The sequence below is a fragment of the Oncorhynchus gorbuscha genome, unplaced genomic scaffold, assembly GCF_021184085.1.
Source record: "Oncorhynchus gorbuscha isolate QuinsamMale2020 ecotype Even-year unplaced genomic scaffold, OgorEven_v1.0 Un_scaffold_5859, whole genome shotgun sequence".
NCBI lineage: Eukaryota > Metazoa > Chordata > Actinopteri > Salmoniformes > Salmonidae > Oncorhynchus > Oncorhynchus gorbuscha.
In genome coordinates, this window is record NW_025749575.1 from 2,744 (window position 1) to 20,320 (window position 17,577).

General features: G+C 47.6%; 1 pseudogene; it reads right to left on the minus strand.

Moving 5' to 3' along the window:
* Positions 1–5,077: 5,077 nt before the first annotated feature.
* LOC124029238 lies at positions 5,078–17,083 on the minus strand (annotated as a pseudogene).
* Positions 17,084–17,577: the final 494 nt, after the last annotated feature.

A 17,577-nucleotide genomic window follows, 5' to 3' on the forward strand; every position in this document is an offset into this window, starting at 1 on the left:
GTTGAACAACTGGTTAAAACAGAGTAACATAACAACTGGTGCAAACAGACAACATAACAACTGGTGCAAAACAAGGTAACATAACAACATCACAGCAGCAAGATTTGTGACCTGTTGCCACGAGAAAGAACAGCCAGTGAAGAACAAAACACCATTGTAAATACAACCCATGTTATGCTTATTCATTTATCTTGTGTCATTTAACTATTTGTACATTGTATATATATATATATATATATATATATATATATATAGCCACTCTATCTATATATATATAATATATATATATATATATATATGTATATATGTATATATATATATATATAATATGACATTTATGATATCTTCTGATTTTCAAACTTCTGTATGTGTAATGTTTTTACTGTTAATTTTTGTTGTTTTTCACTTTATATATTCACTTTAACATGTTTAATCATACCTCCTTTGGCTAGCTGATATTGCACATGTTTCAATATAGCTCAAATATGAGATTAGATTGATTGTTGTGCTGATCACAATGACACAGAACTCTTTCACTGTGATGACACAAGGAGAGAACACGTGTCCAGGTTATTGTCGTGTTCAAAACAACTGGGAAATGGGAACTCTGACTTCCGACTTCAGTGCCTTTAAGACAACTGGGAAAAATAGTTTTGAATGGTCATCCAACTCTAAAACTCTGGCACCTTTCTAGAACTCCGACTTTCCGTGCTGAAGATCACAGACATCATGGTTTGACCCAGATTTGACCCAGCTCCTCCCACAGGATCATGATGTAATAGTGGGATGATGTAACAGTGGCAAAACAAACAGGAGCAGGAGGAGCAAAACTGGATCTCAAATGGCATTCTATCCTCCACATATTAGTATAATACCTTTGACCTGTGCACTATATGGGGAATAGGGTTGATTTGAGACTTGGCCAGAGCCTGCCGTGCCCTCTCCTACGTGATTTTCAGAGTGTTGCCCTCTCCTACGTGATCTTCAGTGTTGCCCTCTCCTATGTGATCTTCAGAGTGTTGCCCTCTCCTACGTGATCTTCAGAGTGCTGCCCTCTCCTACGTGATCTTCAGAGTGTTGCCCTCTCCTACGTGATGTTCAGTGTTGCCCTCTCCTACGTGATATTCAGTGTTGCCCTCTCCTACGAGATCTTCAGTGTTGCCCTCTCCTACGAGATCTTCAGTGTTGCCCTCTCCTACGAGATCTTCAGTGTTGCCCTCTCCTATGTGATCTTCAGAGTGTTGTGAACTTCAGAGTGTTGCCCTCTCCTACGTGATCTTCAGTGTTGCCCTCTCCTATGTGACCTTCAGTGTTGCCCTCTCCTACGTGATCTTCAGAGTGTTGCCCTCTCCTACGTGATCTTCAGAGTGTTGCCCTCTCCTACGTGATCTTCAGAGTGTTGCCCTCTCCTACGTGATCTTCAGAGTGTTGCCCTCTCCTACATGATCTTCAGTGTTGCCCTCTCCTACGTGATCTTCAGAGTGTTGCCCTCTCCTACGTGATCTTCAGTGTTGTCCTCTCCTACGTGATCTTCAGAGTGCTGCCCTCTCCTACGTGATCTTCAGAGTGCTGCCCTCTCCTACGTGATCTTCAGAGTGTTGCCCTCTCCTACGTGATCTTCAGTGTTGTCCTCTCCTACGTGATCTTCAGAGTGTTGCCCTCTCCTACGTGATCTTCAGAGTGTTTGCCCTCTCCTACGTGATCTTCAAGTGCTGCCCTCTCTCGTGATCTTCAGAGTGCTGCCGTAGGTCTCTGTACCACCACCTGCACGTTGTCCAGGATGAAGTCAAAGGCCATGCTCCATACAGACTCCACAGACTGCTGCATCAACCTGCCATGACATAAGACATGCCTTAGCCTAACACACTTGAATATCTAATAAACTAAACACACATGCCTTAACACACTGGAATATCCTAAACACACTTGAATATCTAATAAACTAAACACACGCCTTAGGCCTAACACGTAAATATCTAATAAACTAAAACACACATGCCTTAGGCCTAAACACTTAAATATCTGATAAACTAAAACACACATGAAAAGAGAAAAACACTAATTGAAATGGAATCTCAACAACAGAGGTAGAATGATCCTCTATCCCCAAACAGGTCCTATTTGACAATGGCAGTGGTCCCTCACTGAGACAAAGGTGAAGAAGGGAGAGTTAGACCACGAATGGACGTACCTCTTCACATGTACTTGATGATCAGGTCAAGTTTTCTAGGTCCTTGTCATTGATCAGATCAGTGCAGTACTTGACTACCTGCAGAAATGTCCTCCTCCATGGGGTCTGAGGGGGGGAAAATGCAAAACTACTTAGAAAAGTCAAAACCACATCTTTAACACAGTCAAAACCACATCTTTAACACAGTCAAAACCACATCTTTAACACAGTCAAAACCACATCTTTAACACAGTCAAACCACATATTTAATACAGTCAAAACCACATATTTAATACAGTCAAAACCACATATTTAATACAGTCAAAACCACATCTTTAACACAGTCAAAAACACAACTACAGTTGTGGCAAAAAGTTGAGAATGACACAAATATTAATTTCCACAATGTTTGCTGCTTCAGTGTCTTTAGATAATTTTGTCAGATGTTACTATGGATACTAAAGTTTAATTACAAGCATGTCATAAGTGTCAAAGGCTTTTATTGACAATTACATGAAGTTGATGCAAAGAATCAATATTTGCAGTGTTGATCCTTCTTTTTCAAGACTTCTGCAATCCGCCCCGGCATGCTGTCAATGAACTTCTGGGCCACATCCTGACTGATGGCAGCACATTCAATCCGCCCTGGCATGCTGTCAATGAACTTCTGGGCCACATCCTGACTGATGGCAGCACATTCAATCCGCCCGGCATGCTGTCAATGAACTTCTGGGCCACATCCTGACTGATGGCAGCACATTCAATCCGCCCGGCATGCTGTCAATGAACTTCTGGGCCACATCCTGACTGATGGCAGCACATTCAATCCGCCCTGGCATGCTGTCAATTAACTTCTGGGCCACATCCTGACTGATGGCAGCACATTCAATCCGCCCTGGCATGCTGTCAATTAACTTCTGGGCCACATCCTGACTGATGGCAGCACATTCAATCCGCCCTGGCATTCTGTCAATTAACTTCTGGGCCACATCCTGACTGATGGCAGCACATTCAATCCCTGGCATTCTGTCAATTAACTTCTGGGCCACATCCTGACTGAGCACATTCAATCCGCCCCTGGCATTCTGTCAATTAACTTCTGGGCCACATCCTACCTGATGGCAGCACATTCAATCCGCCCTGGCATTCTGTCAATTAACTTCTGGGCCACATCCTACCTGATGGCAGCACATTCAATCCGCCCTGGCATTCTGTCTATTAACTTCTGGGCCACATCCTACCTGATGGCAGCACATTCAATCCGCCCTGGCATTCTGTCAATTAACTTCTGGGCCACATCCTGACTGATGGCAGCACATTCAATCCGCCCCTGGCATTCTGTCAATTAACTTCTGGGCCACATCCTACCTGATGGCAGCACATTCAATCCGCCTGGCATTCTGTCAATTAACTTCTGGGCCACATCCTGACTGATGGCAGCACATTCAATCCGCCCCTGGCATTCTGTAAATGGACTTCTGGGCCACATCCTGACTGATGGCAGCCCATTCTTGCATAATAAATGCATGGACTTTGTCAGAATTTGTGGGTTTTTGTTTGTCCACCAGCCTCTTGAGGATTGACCACAAGTTCTCAATGGGATTAAGGTCTGGGGAGTTTCCTGACCATGGACCTATATTAATGTTTTGTCCCCCGAGCCACTTAGTTATCACTTTTTGTCTTATGGCAAGGTGCTCCATCATGCTGGAAAAGACATTGTTCGTCACCAAACTGTTCCTGGGATGGTTGGGAGAAGATGCTCTCGGAGGATGTGTTGGTACCATTCTTTATTCATGGCTGTGTTCTTAGGCAAGATTGTGAGTGAGCCCACTCCCTTGGCTGAGAAGCAACCCCACACATGAATGGTCTCAGGATGCTTTACTGCTGGCATGACACAGGACTGATGGTAGCGCTCACCTTGTCTTCTCCGGACAAGCTTTTTTCCGGATGCCCCAAACAATCGGAAAGGGGATTCATCAGAGAAAATGACTTTACCCCAGTCCTCAGCAGTCCACCGCTGTACCTTTTGCAGAATATCATACTGTCCCTGATGTTTTTCCTGGAGAGAAGTGGCTTTCGCTGCCCATCTTGACATTCGACACCAGGTTATCCTCCAAAAGTCTTCGCCTCACTGTGCGTGCAGATGCACTCACACCTGTCCGCTGCCATTCCTGAGCAAGTTCTGTACTGGTGGTGCCCCATCCCACAGCTGAATCAACTTTAGGAGACGGTCCTGGCGCTTGCTGGACTTTCTTGGGCGCCCTGAAGACTTCTTCACAACAATTGAACCGCTCTCCTGAAGTTCTTGATGAAACGATAAATGGTTGATTTAGGAGCAATCTTACTGGCAGCAATATCCTTGCCTGTGAAGCATATTGCCATCATACAAACTGAGGCAGCAGACTTTGTGAAAATTAATATTTGTGTCATTCTAAAAACTTTGGCCACGACTGAACTATGGCAGAAAATGTCCCCTTTTGCATAGATGGTAGTAAACGACCCACTCCCCATTCTGTACCTGAGATGGTAGTGATCCATTCTCTGAGTAGTGTTCGGATGTCCCTGAAATCACAGGCTCCAGCCAGGAGGTGGGTTCAGGGCAAGGGGTGAACTTGGACAGAGTCTCTGGGTCAGTCCTGCTGTAGGGGAGGTGGAAGGTCCATTCTCCAGCTGGATGGGGGTCAGTTCAGGCCAGTTTAATCACTATGCATCATTAATAAAACAGACAACTTAACTTGCATAAGTGTTTAGGGGCTCACCTTGAGGCCATTGGGTAGGTCCCTGGGTCTGAGCACGTGGTAGGTCTTTGGCCGGGGTGTTTCCTGGTGGGCGGGGCCTCTTTAGAGGAGGGGCCTTTGTTGGCATTCTTCTTGTAGCCGCGCTTCATCCAACCCACCCCCACATGCTTCAGATGCAACAGGGGTTCCTCTGGTCTGCTACAGAGAAAGAGAGGAGGGGGGATAAGCGAGGCAAGGGAAGGAGTGAAAGGTAGAGAAGGAAAGAGAGAGAAAGGGGGCAATGCAATGAAAGTTTAATTTGATCATTAGTCGGTTCTATGGTTCTTTCCAGTGTATTGCTAAATGGCATATATATTCTATATTATATTATTAGTATCCACTGAGCGTACAAAACATTAAGAACACCTGCTCTTTACATGTCAGACTGACTGGGGAATCCAGGTGGAAGCTATGATCCCTCATTGATGTCACCTGTTAAATCCACTTCAACCAGTGTAGATGAAGGGGACATGTTAAAGAAGGATTTTTAAGCCTTGAGACAATAAGACATGGATTGTGTGTGTGTGTGCCATTCAGAGGGTGAATGGGCAAGACAAAATATTTAAGTGTCTTTGAATGGGGTATGGTGCCAGGCGCACTGGTATGGTGCCAGGCGCACTGGTATGGTGCCAGGCGCACTGGTATGGTGCCAGGCGCATTGGAGTCAACATGGGCCAGCATCCCTGTGGAACGCTTTGGACACCTTGTAGAGTCCATGCGCAACGAACTGATGGGACCATTCTTATTAGGAAGGTGTTCTTAATGATTGGTAAACTCAGTGTATATTATTGGGTAGATATACTGTATTCTTACCCATGATCCCATGGGTGTTCTCTCTGCGGCCGTACACTGAACGCAGCTCCTCCTGGAGTTCTCTGGGGAGTTCTGCAAACACCTCCGGGTCAACCTACACACACACACACACATACACACACACACACACACACACACACAGGGAGAGAGAAAGACAGACACAGAAACAACAGTGGAGTTTATAGGGAAAGACAGACACAGACAGAGAAACACAGACACAGACAGAGTGTGTGTGTGTGTGTGTTTATGTGGGATGTTGTGTGTGTAATGAGAATGTGTGTGTGTGTGTGTGTGTGTGTGTGTGTGTGTGTGTGTGTGTGTGGTGTGTGTGTACCTGGGAGAAGTCAGACAGTTCCAGTATGATGCCTGTGGAGCCGGTCTGTCCAGACTGTTTGGGGATCTGAAGCACCAGTGCTCCTACAGGAGGGGCAGCGGGGGGAGGAGGAGAGGAGGGTAGAGGGGAAGATGAACAGGAAGAAGAAGTAGAAGAGGGGCCAGGGTGTGAACCGTTGTGTGTTCTCTCTGTGTCTCTGTGGGTCCAGGAGTGCTCCACATGTTCTCTCAACTCTGCAGGCAAGGCCTCCAACACCGACCGGTCCACCTGACATGGACACAGACACACATACAACATGTATCCTGGGAAACCTGTGTGTGAGGGTGATTCTACTGCCCAAAAGGCTCCTTTCTAGCTTCTACCTCCAAGCAAGACTCCAAGCCTCCAAGCCATAAGACTGCTGAACTATTCATTAAATGGCCACCTGCGCCCCCCCCCCCCCCTGTGTTTTTACACTGCTGCTACACTGTAAGGTCTATCTATACCTGTTGTATTCGGAGCATGTGACAAATCAAATTTGATTGGACTTGAAATTATGCTTCAAAAACATAGCCAGCCGAATGTTTTTTCAATGAGAGCAATGCACTGTTGATCTAGGCGTGAAGTACCTGTGAGAGAGGGGAGACCTCGATGCTGAGGTTAAGGCGGTTATAAACATGGTTAGGTGTGCGGCGGCTCTCCTTTACTTGTCCCTGGGATTGGCTCAGCAGGCAATGTCGGGCGGGGAGTGGAGAAGGGGGACAGGACTCTGGCAGAGGAACTATTTTCCTGACTGGTGCATGTGTCAGTAATGGCGGTATTAGGTAGCGAATCTGAAGGAAGAGAGACAGCAGAGGTCGTTCTATGGCTCGATGACTGGCTCCTTGAGGTAACCACTAACAAGAGCTCACACACACACTTACCTGTATAGTTATGTTGGGCGGGGGGGTGCTGGGCCAGCAGCTTGTCTCTGATGTAGCATGTTTTAGGGCCCGTGGGGTCCTTGGGGACGGAGTGGGCCCCTCGAGGAGCTGCACCTGGAGGCCCACCCCCCTCAGGTCCTGCACCTTCAGCCTCATTGCGTGGAACAGCTTGATGACCTCACTGGCTATCAAATGACCACAGTCTGTAAGCTGGGCCAGGTTCACTGACCTGAGAGAGGAGAGAGGGGGAGAGAGGAGAGGAGGGTAGAGGAGAGAGGGAGAGGAGAAAAGAGGAGAAGAGGAGAAACGAGGAGGAGATGGGGAGAGAGAAGAGGAAGACTCTCAATTATGTCCCCTCAGTGTGTTCCAGGAAGTGTCTGAAATCTGTTTTGCCTGCTATTTACTAAAACTACATACTGTGTACTAATTGTACTACAAACTATTTAGAACATACTATTTTTATTTTAAAAAACAAACAAATGCAGTAAGCAACAAATAACATCCTATGCTGATCCATCCTGAGAACTAGCAACAAATAACATCCTAGGCTGATCCATCCTGAGAACTAGCAACAAATAACATCCTAGGCATCCATCCTGAGAACTAGCAACAAATAACATCCTAGGCTGATCCATCCTGAGAACTAGCAACAAATAACATCCTAGGCTGATCCATCCTGAGAACTAGCAACAAATAACATCCTATGCTGATCCATCCTGATCCATCCTGATCCATCCTGAGAACTAGCAACAAATAACATCCTAGGCTGATCCATCCTGAGAACTAGCAACAAATAACATCCTAGGCTGATCCATCCTGAGAACTAGCAACAAATAACATCCTAGGCTGATCCATCCTGAGAACTAGCAACAAATAACATCCTAGGCTGATCCATCCTGAGAACTAGCAACAAATAACATCCTAGGCTGATCCATCCTGAGAACTAGCAACAAATAACATCCTAGGCTGATCCATCCTGAGAACTAGCAACAAATAACATCCTAGGCTGATCCATCCTGAGAATGCCTCGTAATGTTCAACTGCGTTGATTTGACGCCATTTGTTTATTTATGCGTGTCCTCTATTCTGATTATCAGCTGTTGTCAAACACACGCGAGGGTGAAAAGATGATGCTCATTCCTCAAAGGTGTGCAGCTGAAATTGTGCTTTAAATGCCAGGATGTCATACTCATTTCAGCTGGTATGACATCCTGGCATTTAAAGCACAATTCATTTGACATGCTATAAAATGTTATATTTTCTCATACCCAAAGAGCCTACTATTCATGGGTATTCAGACATGGCCACCGTGTCTCACCTAGCCAAACTGTTACAGGTGCCATGACCACTGTAGTTGGATTGCTCCACCCCTGCCTTACAGACCATGACCTTTAGGGTCAGCCTGCGACCCCTAAGCCCCGCCCCCTGCAGACGCTTCTGCACCTCAATGGACAGTTGGGTCAGGAACGACTCCGCCTCGTCCACCTGGTAAGATAGAGAGAATTTAGTGAAAGAGAGAATGGAGAAAGTGATAGAAAAGCCTGTCACTTTGAACAAGCAAAGAAGAATGTCTGTGCTTCAGGAAATATCCCATTCGGAACAATCTGAATATTCTGCCTCCTTGAATAAGCCCCAGTTCTGATCAGTATAAACCAGTTATGACCTGCGTGGACCAGATCAAACAAGCTCTTACCTGTGTAAACCGGATTAAACAGGTACGGACCTGTGTGAAGCGGATGTTGTAGTTAATCTCAGCAGAGACAGACAGGTACGGACCTGTGTGAAGCGGATGTTGTAGTTAATCTCAGCAGAGACAGACTTCTTCTCTTTCTCGCTACGGACGGGCCGGTCGTCCAGACCTCGGCAGAACCTGAAGAGGGTCTGACCGGTGCGAGGGCCAAACGCCTTCTGCAGCCGCTGCAGAGACACCTGCTGCAGGTCCCCACATGACCTCACACCCAGAGATGCCAGTTTACCACCCATAGAACGGCCCACACCTGAGGGAGAAGAGGGGAGAGAAATACAGGGATGGGTGGAGAAGGAGAGATGGAGGGTGTAGAGAAGGACAGTTTATATTTTGGAGATGCACAAGAAAGATGATCATCAGTTGCAGAGTAACTGTGTGTGTGGCCAGCAGGTGGTGCTGTAGTGCCTCACCTGGTAGGCTGGTCACCGTCTGGTCCCTGATGAAGTCATCCACTTCCTCTGACCTCAGGAGGTACTGTCCGTTCGGCTTAGCCTTTCGGGTAGCCATTCTCGCCAACAGGATGTTGGACCCTGGACAGGTCAAGGTCACAGAGGTTAGACAGGATGTAATACAGTGGGAGGAAACTATGCTGCCCCTCCGTTTCCAAATGTCGTGCCAACAGAATCACTGGCATAATGCACTTCATCTTTCTTTGGTTTCCTATACGGAGTCAACCCAGACAGTCTTTCCTGAGATACTGTGCGTTACATGTCCATTGCGCTGCACACAAGTTAAACGTAGTCTTGAATGATGCATGCCAAGATATACCAGAGATAAGGGACTGTTGATATTGCAACCCCACAACTCAAACGCCGGTTCACCAGTATGAACGAAATCGCAAACCGCTTTTTTTTTGTTCAAGGCCTGAAGAACTGTTGTCCGCTAAAGATGTTTGCATTTGCCAATTGATTGGTTGTCCAGTATCCAGACGACCCAGATTCCAATACAACCTCTTTCCGTAACGCATTGAGGCCGGCAATTAAGAATGAGAGGCTGAATTAAATATGTTACAGAACTGCTATATTTTGAAGCACCCCTCCCTCCTGTCCAGTTTCCTGATACGCCTATGGCAATCAAGCTGGTTTTACCATCTCTGAAACTTTAGCTTCTGAAGAGAAATGACTTTCTCAACAAAGAAATCCTAACTAACTGAAGAAGCATTAGGCTCTCGGTCTGATGCCTTTTGAACAGCCAAGGCATCTCCACTGTCATTTATTCACCCAGATCTCTTTACACTTTCAATCAGTTAAACATTTTATTTTTCAAGGCCTGAGGCACATTTCAGTCACATTCCCGAAGACCAAGAAACAAACACTTTGCTTTCTAGTCCATATGGAAATGAAAAAGGTTCATTAATAACTTTTTGTAGGGTTATTGCCAAAATTATTTATATAAAAAAGAAAATAGACATTGATGACAGGCATATGGGCCCCAAAAGCATTGCAGGGGTCTACAGGGGTGTCCAGTATGCCAGCATACACAATGTGACTCAGGGGTGGCAGAGGAAGGCACTACTCACCCATGCCCACTGAGGCGGAGCACCCAGTCCTCTCCCTGACATCTGCTCGGATGGCACTGGCAAGTTCATCTGGTGTAACACTCAACTCAGCCAGCAGGGCAGAGCTATCCACCAACGCCTCGTCACAACTCAGGGCCTCGATATCATGAGAATAACTAGAGACAGAGAGAGAGAGGGAGAGAAACACAGAGAGAGAGAGAAACACAGAGAGAGAGAGAAAACACAGAGAGAGAGAAACACAGAGAGAGAGAGAGAGAAACACAGAGAGAGAGAGAGAGAGAAACACACACAGAGAGAGAGAGAGAAACACAGAGAGAGAGAGAAAGAGGCAGAGGAAGAGAGAAGATAAAGAGAAAAGGTAAATCAATTTGTTCTTTAATAGATGAGATTGTGCTACAATCCTATCAAGTAACTAATAGTCATAGATGACAGGTATAGAGAGAGAGTGTGAGTATCTGTTCATCCATCTCTCCATCCGTACCTGGCGAGGGTCTCATACATGGCCAGGGCTACCTTCTTGTAGGCCTGGAAGTCATAAGGGACAGACTGCAGGGAGGGACACAGTTGTTTGGCCTGGCCAAAAAACATACCATTCCTCACCCCTGCCTGCCTGACAGACAGAAAGAGAGACCACATATTACTATAGGGTAGAGTGTACGTGTGTGTGTGTGCGTGTGTGTGTGTACGTATATGTGTTGTACCTGGCCTCATAGCTACAGGAGGTGATCTCAGCCATAGAGAGGGCAGCAGTATCCTGGTCAACACTGTTGCCATGAGAGATGTGACTCTCTGTCTCTGATGATGTAATTTCCTCCAGGTCCCCTTCCTTCCTCTCTGACACAGCTGGATAGGAGTATTTTTTATGGTAGCACTGCAGCTCCAGCTGGCGGTCAACACCAGGCCTCTGGGCTACTCTGCCTGAACCATGGTTACTGGTCACCGCTACAGATTTCCCTGGGGGAGGAGCGGGGGGGGTGCGGTTAGTGGGCGCTTGGGACTAGAATAGAAAATATGATAGAGATACTTGAGTGTGTGCGTGTATACCTTTGAGGTCTGGTCTGTGTCTGATCCCCACGGAGACAAAGAAACAGTCCATGTCCACATGCAGGATACAGGACTGAGGGCCAGGAGCAGTGGACAAACCTGGTCAGCAGACAGACAGATCAGGAGACAGACCGACAGACAAGGAGAAAGACCAGGAGACAGACCGACAGACCAGGAGACAGACCGACAGACCAGGAGACAGACCAGGAGACAGACAGACAGACCGACCAGGAGACAGACAGACCGACCGACAGACCAGGAGACCGACAGACAGACCAGGAGACCGACCGACAGACCAGGAGACAGACCAGGAGACAGACAGACAGACAGACAGACAGACAGACCGACAGACAGACACCGACAGACAGACCAGGAGACCGACCGACAGACCAGGAGAAAGACCAGGAGACCAACAGACAGACCAGGAGACAGACAGACAGACAGACCAGGAGACAGACAGACAGACCGACCGACCAGGAGACAGACAGACAGACAGACCGACCCGACCAGGAGACAGACGACAGACCGACCGACCAGGAGACAGACAGACCGACCGGGAGACAGACAGACCGACCAGACCGACCAGGGACAGACAGACAGACAGACCGACCAGGAGACAGACAGACCGACCAGAGACAGACGAGACAGGACCGACAGACAGACAGACAGACCGACCAGGAGACAGACAGACAGACGACCGACAGACCAGGAGACAGACAGACAGACCAGGAGACCGACAGACAGACCGACCGATCAGGAGACAGACAGACCGACCGACAGACAGACCAGGAGACCGACCGACAGACCAGGAGAAAGACCAGAGACCAACCGACCGACCAGGAGACAGACAGACAGACCGACAGGAGACAGACCAGGAGACAGAGACAGACAGACAGACCGACCAGGAGACAGACAGACAGACAGACCGACCAGGAGACAGACAGACAGACCGACCGACCAGGAGACAGACAGACAGACAGACCGACCAGGAGACAGACAGAGACAGACAGACAGACAGAGACCAGGAGACCGACCGACAGACAGACAGAAAGACCAGGAGACCAACAGACAGACCAGGAGTTACATCTTGAATTCAAAAGACCGACCGACCTACACACAACCCATAATGACCAGAAAACAGACCATTGTTTGAAAATGAAATACAGAAATATCTCATTTACATAAGTATTCACACCACCGGAGATTCAGGAGACCGACAGGGCCGATTTCAGTTCTCTTAAAAATCCATCGGTATTTTTGGACACCGATTTGGCCCCCCCCCACCACCCCCTTTAGACCAGGTAATTTAAGAACACACTTATTTTCAATGACGGCCTAGGAACAGACAGACAGCCCAGGAGACAGACTGCAGACAGGGACCAGTGGGTGAACTGCCTTGTTCAGGGGAACAGTGGGTGAACTGCCTTGACAGGGGAACAGTGGGTGAACTGCCTTGTTCAGAGGACAGACTGCCTTGTTCAGGGAACAGTGGGTGAACTGCCTTGTTCAGGGGAACAGAACCGCCTTGTTCAGGGGAACAGACAGACCGTTCAGGGGAACAGACCGCCTTGTTCCAGTGGGTGAACTGCCGTTCAGGGAACAGACCTTGTTCAGGGGAACAGTGGGTGACCTTGTTCAGGGACAGTGGGTGACAGACCAGGAGACCGACCAGGAGACAGACAGACAGACCGACCAGGAGACAGACAGACAGACCGACCGACCAGGAGACAGACAGACAGACAGACCAGGAGACAGACAGACAGACAGACCGACCAGGAGACAGACAGACCGACCGACCAGGAGACAGACAGACCGACCGACCAGGAGACAGACAGACCGACCGACCAGGAGACAGACAGACAGACAGACAGACCGACCGACCAGGAGACAGACAGACCGACCGACAGACAGACCAGGAGACCGACCGACAGACCAGGAGAAAGACCAGGAGACCAACAGACAGACCGACAGACAGACCGACCAGGAGACCGACAGACAGACCGACCAGGAGACAGACAGACAGACCGACCAGGAGACAGACAGACAGACCGACCAGGAGACAGACAGACAGACCGACCAGGAGACAGACAGACAGACCGACCAGGAGACAGACAGACAGACCGACCAGGAGACAGACAGACAGACCGACCGACCAGAGACAGACAGACAGACAGACTGACCAGGAGACAGACAGACCGACCAGGAGACAGACAGACAGACCGACCAGGAGACAGAAAGTGTTAATACCCCTTGACTTACTCCACATTTTGTTGTGTTACATCTTGAATTCAAAATTGATTAAATTGTCCCCCCCCCTCACCCTACACACAATAACCCATAATGACCAAGTGAAAACATGTTTTAGAATTGTTTGAAAATGAAATACAGAAATATCTCATTTACATAAGTATTCACACTAGAGGACGACCGATTCATCGGAATGGCCGATTAATTAGGCCGATTTCAAGTTCTCTTAAAAATCGGAAATCGGTATTTTGGACACCGATTTGGCCCCCACCACCCCCCCTTTTATTTAACTAGGCAAGTAATTTAAGAACACATTCTTATTTTCAATGACGGCCTAGGAACAGTGGGTGAACTGCCTTGTTCAGGGGAACAGTGGGTGAACTGCCTTGTTCAGGGGAACAGTGGGTGAACTGCCTTGTTCAGGGGAACAGTGGGTGAACTGCCTTGTTCAGGGAACAGTGGGTGAACTGCCTTGTTCAGAGGAACAGTGGGTGAACTGCCTTGTTCAGGGAACAGTGGGTGAACTGCCTTGTTCAGGGGAACAGTGGGTGAACTGCCTTGTTCAGGGGAACAGTGGGTGAACTGCCTTGTTCAGGGAACAGTGGGTGAACTGCCTTGTTCAGGGGAACAGTGGGTGAACTGCCTTGTTCAGGGAACAGTGGGTGAACTGCCTTGTTCAGGAGACAGTGGGTGACAGACCGACCCGACCAGGAGACAGACCAGGACCGACAGACCAGGAGACAGACCGACAGACCAGGAGACCGACAGACCGACAGACCAGGAGACAGACCGACCAGGAGACAGACAGACCGACCGACCAGGAGACAGACAGACCGACCGACCAGGAGACAGACAGACAGACAGACAGACCGACCGACCAGGAGACAGACAGACCGACCGACCAGGAGACAGACAGACAGACAGACCGACCGACCAGGAGACAGACAGACCGACCGACCAGGAGACAGACAGACCGACCAGGAGACAGACCGACCGACAGACAGACCGACCAGGAGACAGACAGACAGACCGACCAGGAGACAGACAGACCGACCAGGAGACAGACAGACAGACCGACCAGGAGACAGACAGACCGACCAGGAGACAGACCGACCAGGAGACAGACAGACCGACCAGGAGACAGACCGACCGACCAGGAGACAGACAGACAGACCGACCAGGAGACAGACAGAAAGACAGACCGACCGACCAGGAGACAGACAGACAGACCGACCGACCAGGAGACAGACAGACCAGACCGACCAGGAGACAGACAGACAGACCGACCGACCAGGAGACAGACAGACCAGGAGACAGACAGACAGACCGACCAGGAGACAGACAGACTGACCAGGAGACAGACAGACCGACCAGGAGACAGACAGACCGACAGACAAACAGCCAGAACCAGGAGACACAGACCGACCAGGAGACAGACAGAAAGACCGACCAGGAGACAGAAAGTGTTAATACCCCTTGACTTACTCCACATTTTGTTGTGTTACATCTTGAATTCAAAATTGATAAAATTGTTCCCCCCCCCTCACCCTACACACAATAACCCATAATGACCAAGTGAAAACATGTTTTTAGAATTGTTTGAAAATGAAATACAGAAATATCTCATTTACATAAGTATTCACACTAGAGGACGACCGATTCATCGGAATGGCCGATTAATTAGGGCCGATTTCAAGTTCTCTTAAAAATCGGAAATCGGTATTTTGGACACCGATTTGGCCCCCCACCACCCCCCTTTATTTAACTAGGCAAGTAATTTAAGAACACATTCTTATTTTCAATGACGGCCTAGGAACAGTGGGTGAACTGCCTTGTTCAGGGGAACAGTGGGTGAACTGCCTTGTTCAGGGGAACAGTGGGTGAACTGCCTTGTTCAGGGGAACAGTGGGTGAACTGCCTTGTTCAGGGGAACAGTGGGTGAACTGCCTTGTTCAGGGGAACAGTGGGTGAACTGCCTTGTTCAGGGTAACAGTGGGTGAACTGCCTTGTTCAGGGGAACAGTGGGTGAACTGCCTTGTTCAGGGAACAGTGGGTGAACTGCCTTGTTCAGGGAACAGTGGGTGAACTGCCTTGTTCAGGGGAACAGTGGGTGAACTGCCTTGTTCAGGGGAACAGTGGGTGAACTGCCTTGTTCAGGGGAACAGTGGGTTAACTGCCTTGTTCAGGGGAACAGTGGGTTAACTGCCTTGTTCAGGGGAACAGTGGGTTAACTGCCTTGTTCAGGGGAACAGTGGGTTAACTGCCTTGTTCAGGGGAACAGTGGGTTAACTGCCTTGTTCAGGGGAACAGTGGGTTAACTGCCTTGTTCAGGGGCAGACCGACAGATTTGTATCTTGTCAGCTCCGGGATTCAATCTTGCAACCTTACAGTTAACTAGCCCAACGCTCTAACCACCTGCCTTGCATTGCACTCCACGCGGAGCCTGCCTGTTACGCGAATGCAGTAAGAACCAAGGTAAGTTGCTAGCTAGCATTAAACTTATCTTATAAAAAACAAATCAATCATAATCACTAGTTAACTCCACATAGTTGATGATATTACTAGTTTATCTAGCTTGTCCTGCGTTGCATATAATGGATGCGGTGCGTATCGTTGCTCAATGTGTATCTAACCATAAACATCAATGCCTTTCTTAAAATCAATACACAGAAGTATATATAGTATAAACCTGCATATTTAGCTAAAAGAAATCCAGGTTAGCAGGCAATATTAACCAGGTAAAATTGTGTCACTTCTCTTGTGTTCATTGCACGCAGAGTCAGTGTATATGCAACAGTTTGGGCCGCCTAATTTGCCAGAATTTTACATAATTATGTCATAACATTGAAGGTTGTGCAATGTAACAGGAATATTTAGACATATGGATGCCACCTCTTAGATAAAATACGAAAAAGGTTTCGTATTTCACTGAAAGAATAAACATCCTGTTTTCAAGATGATACTTTCCGGATTCGACCATATTAATGACCGAAGGATCTTATTTCTGTGTGTTATCATGTTATAACTAAGTCTATGATTTGATAGAGCAGTCTGACTGTGTCCTGTGTAGCTCAGTTGGTAGAGCATGGCGCTTGTAACGCCAGGGTAGTGGGTTCGATCCCCGGGACCACCCATACGTAGAATGTATGCACACATGACTGTAAGTCGCTTTGGATAAAAGCGTCTGCTAAATGGCATATATTATTATATTATATATTAGATGGTAGGCAGCAGCAGGCTCGTAAGCATTCATTCAAACAACACTTTAGTGAGTTTGCCAGCAGCTGTTTATGACTTCAAGCCTATCAACTCAGGCTGATTAGGCTGATGTAACTGATGTGAAATGGCTAGCTAGTTAGCGGGGTGCGCGCTAATAGCGTTCAAACGTCACTCACTCAGACTTGGAGTAGTAGTTCCCCATGCAGACATGGGTAACGCTGCTTCGAGGGTGGCTGTTGTCGTTGTGTTCCTGCTTCGAGCCCAGGGAGGAGCGAGGAGAGGGACGGAAGCTATACAGTTACACTGGCAATACTATAGTGCCTATAAGAACATCCAATAGTCAAAGGTTAATGAAATACAAATGGTATAGAGAGAAATATTCCTATAATAACTACAACCTACAACTTCTTACCTGGGAATATTGAAGACTCCTGTTAAAAGGAACCACCAGCTTTCATATGTTCCCTAGGGGAACGCCACCTCCCGTTCAGCTGGAACGGTGGCGCATGGAATGCAAAATATTCTTAGAAATATTTAACCTCCACACATTAACAAGTCCAATAGCTCAAATGAAAGATAAACACCTTGTTCATCTACCCAGCGAGTCAGATTTCTAAAATGTTTTACAGCGAAAACATAGCACATATGTATGTCAAACCACCACAAAGACACAGACGATATGCAGCCATTTTGTCGAACAAAAGATGCAATCACAAACGCAGGATTAAAAGAAAATAATTCACTAACCTTTTTGAAAATCTTCATCAGATGACAGTAATAGGACATGTGACACAGTACATGTATG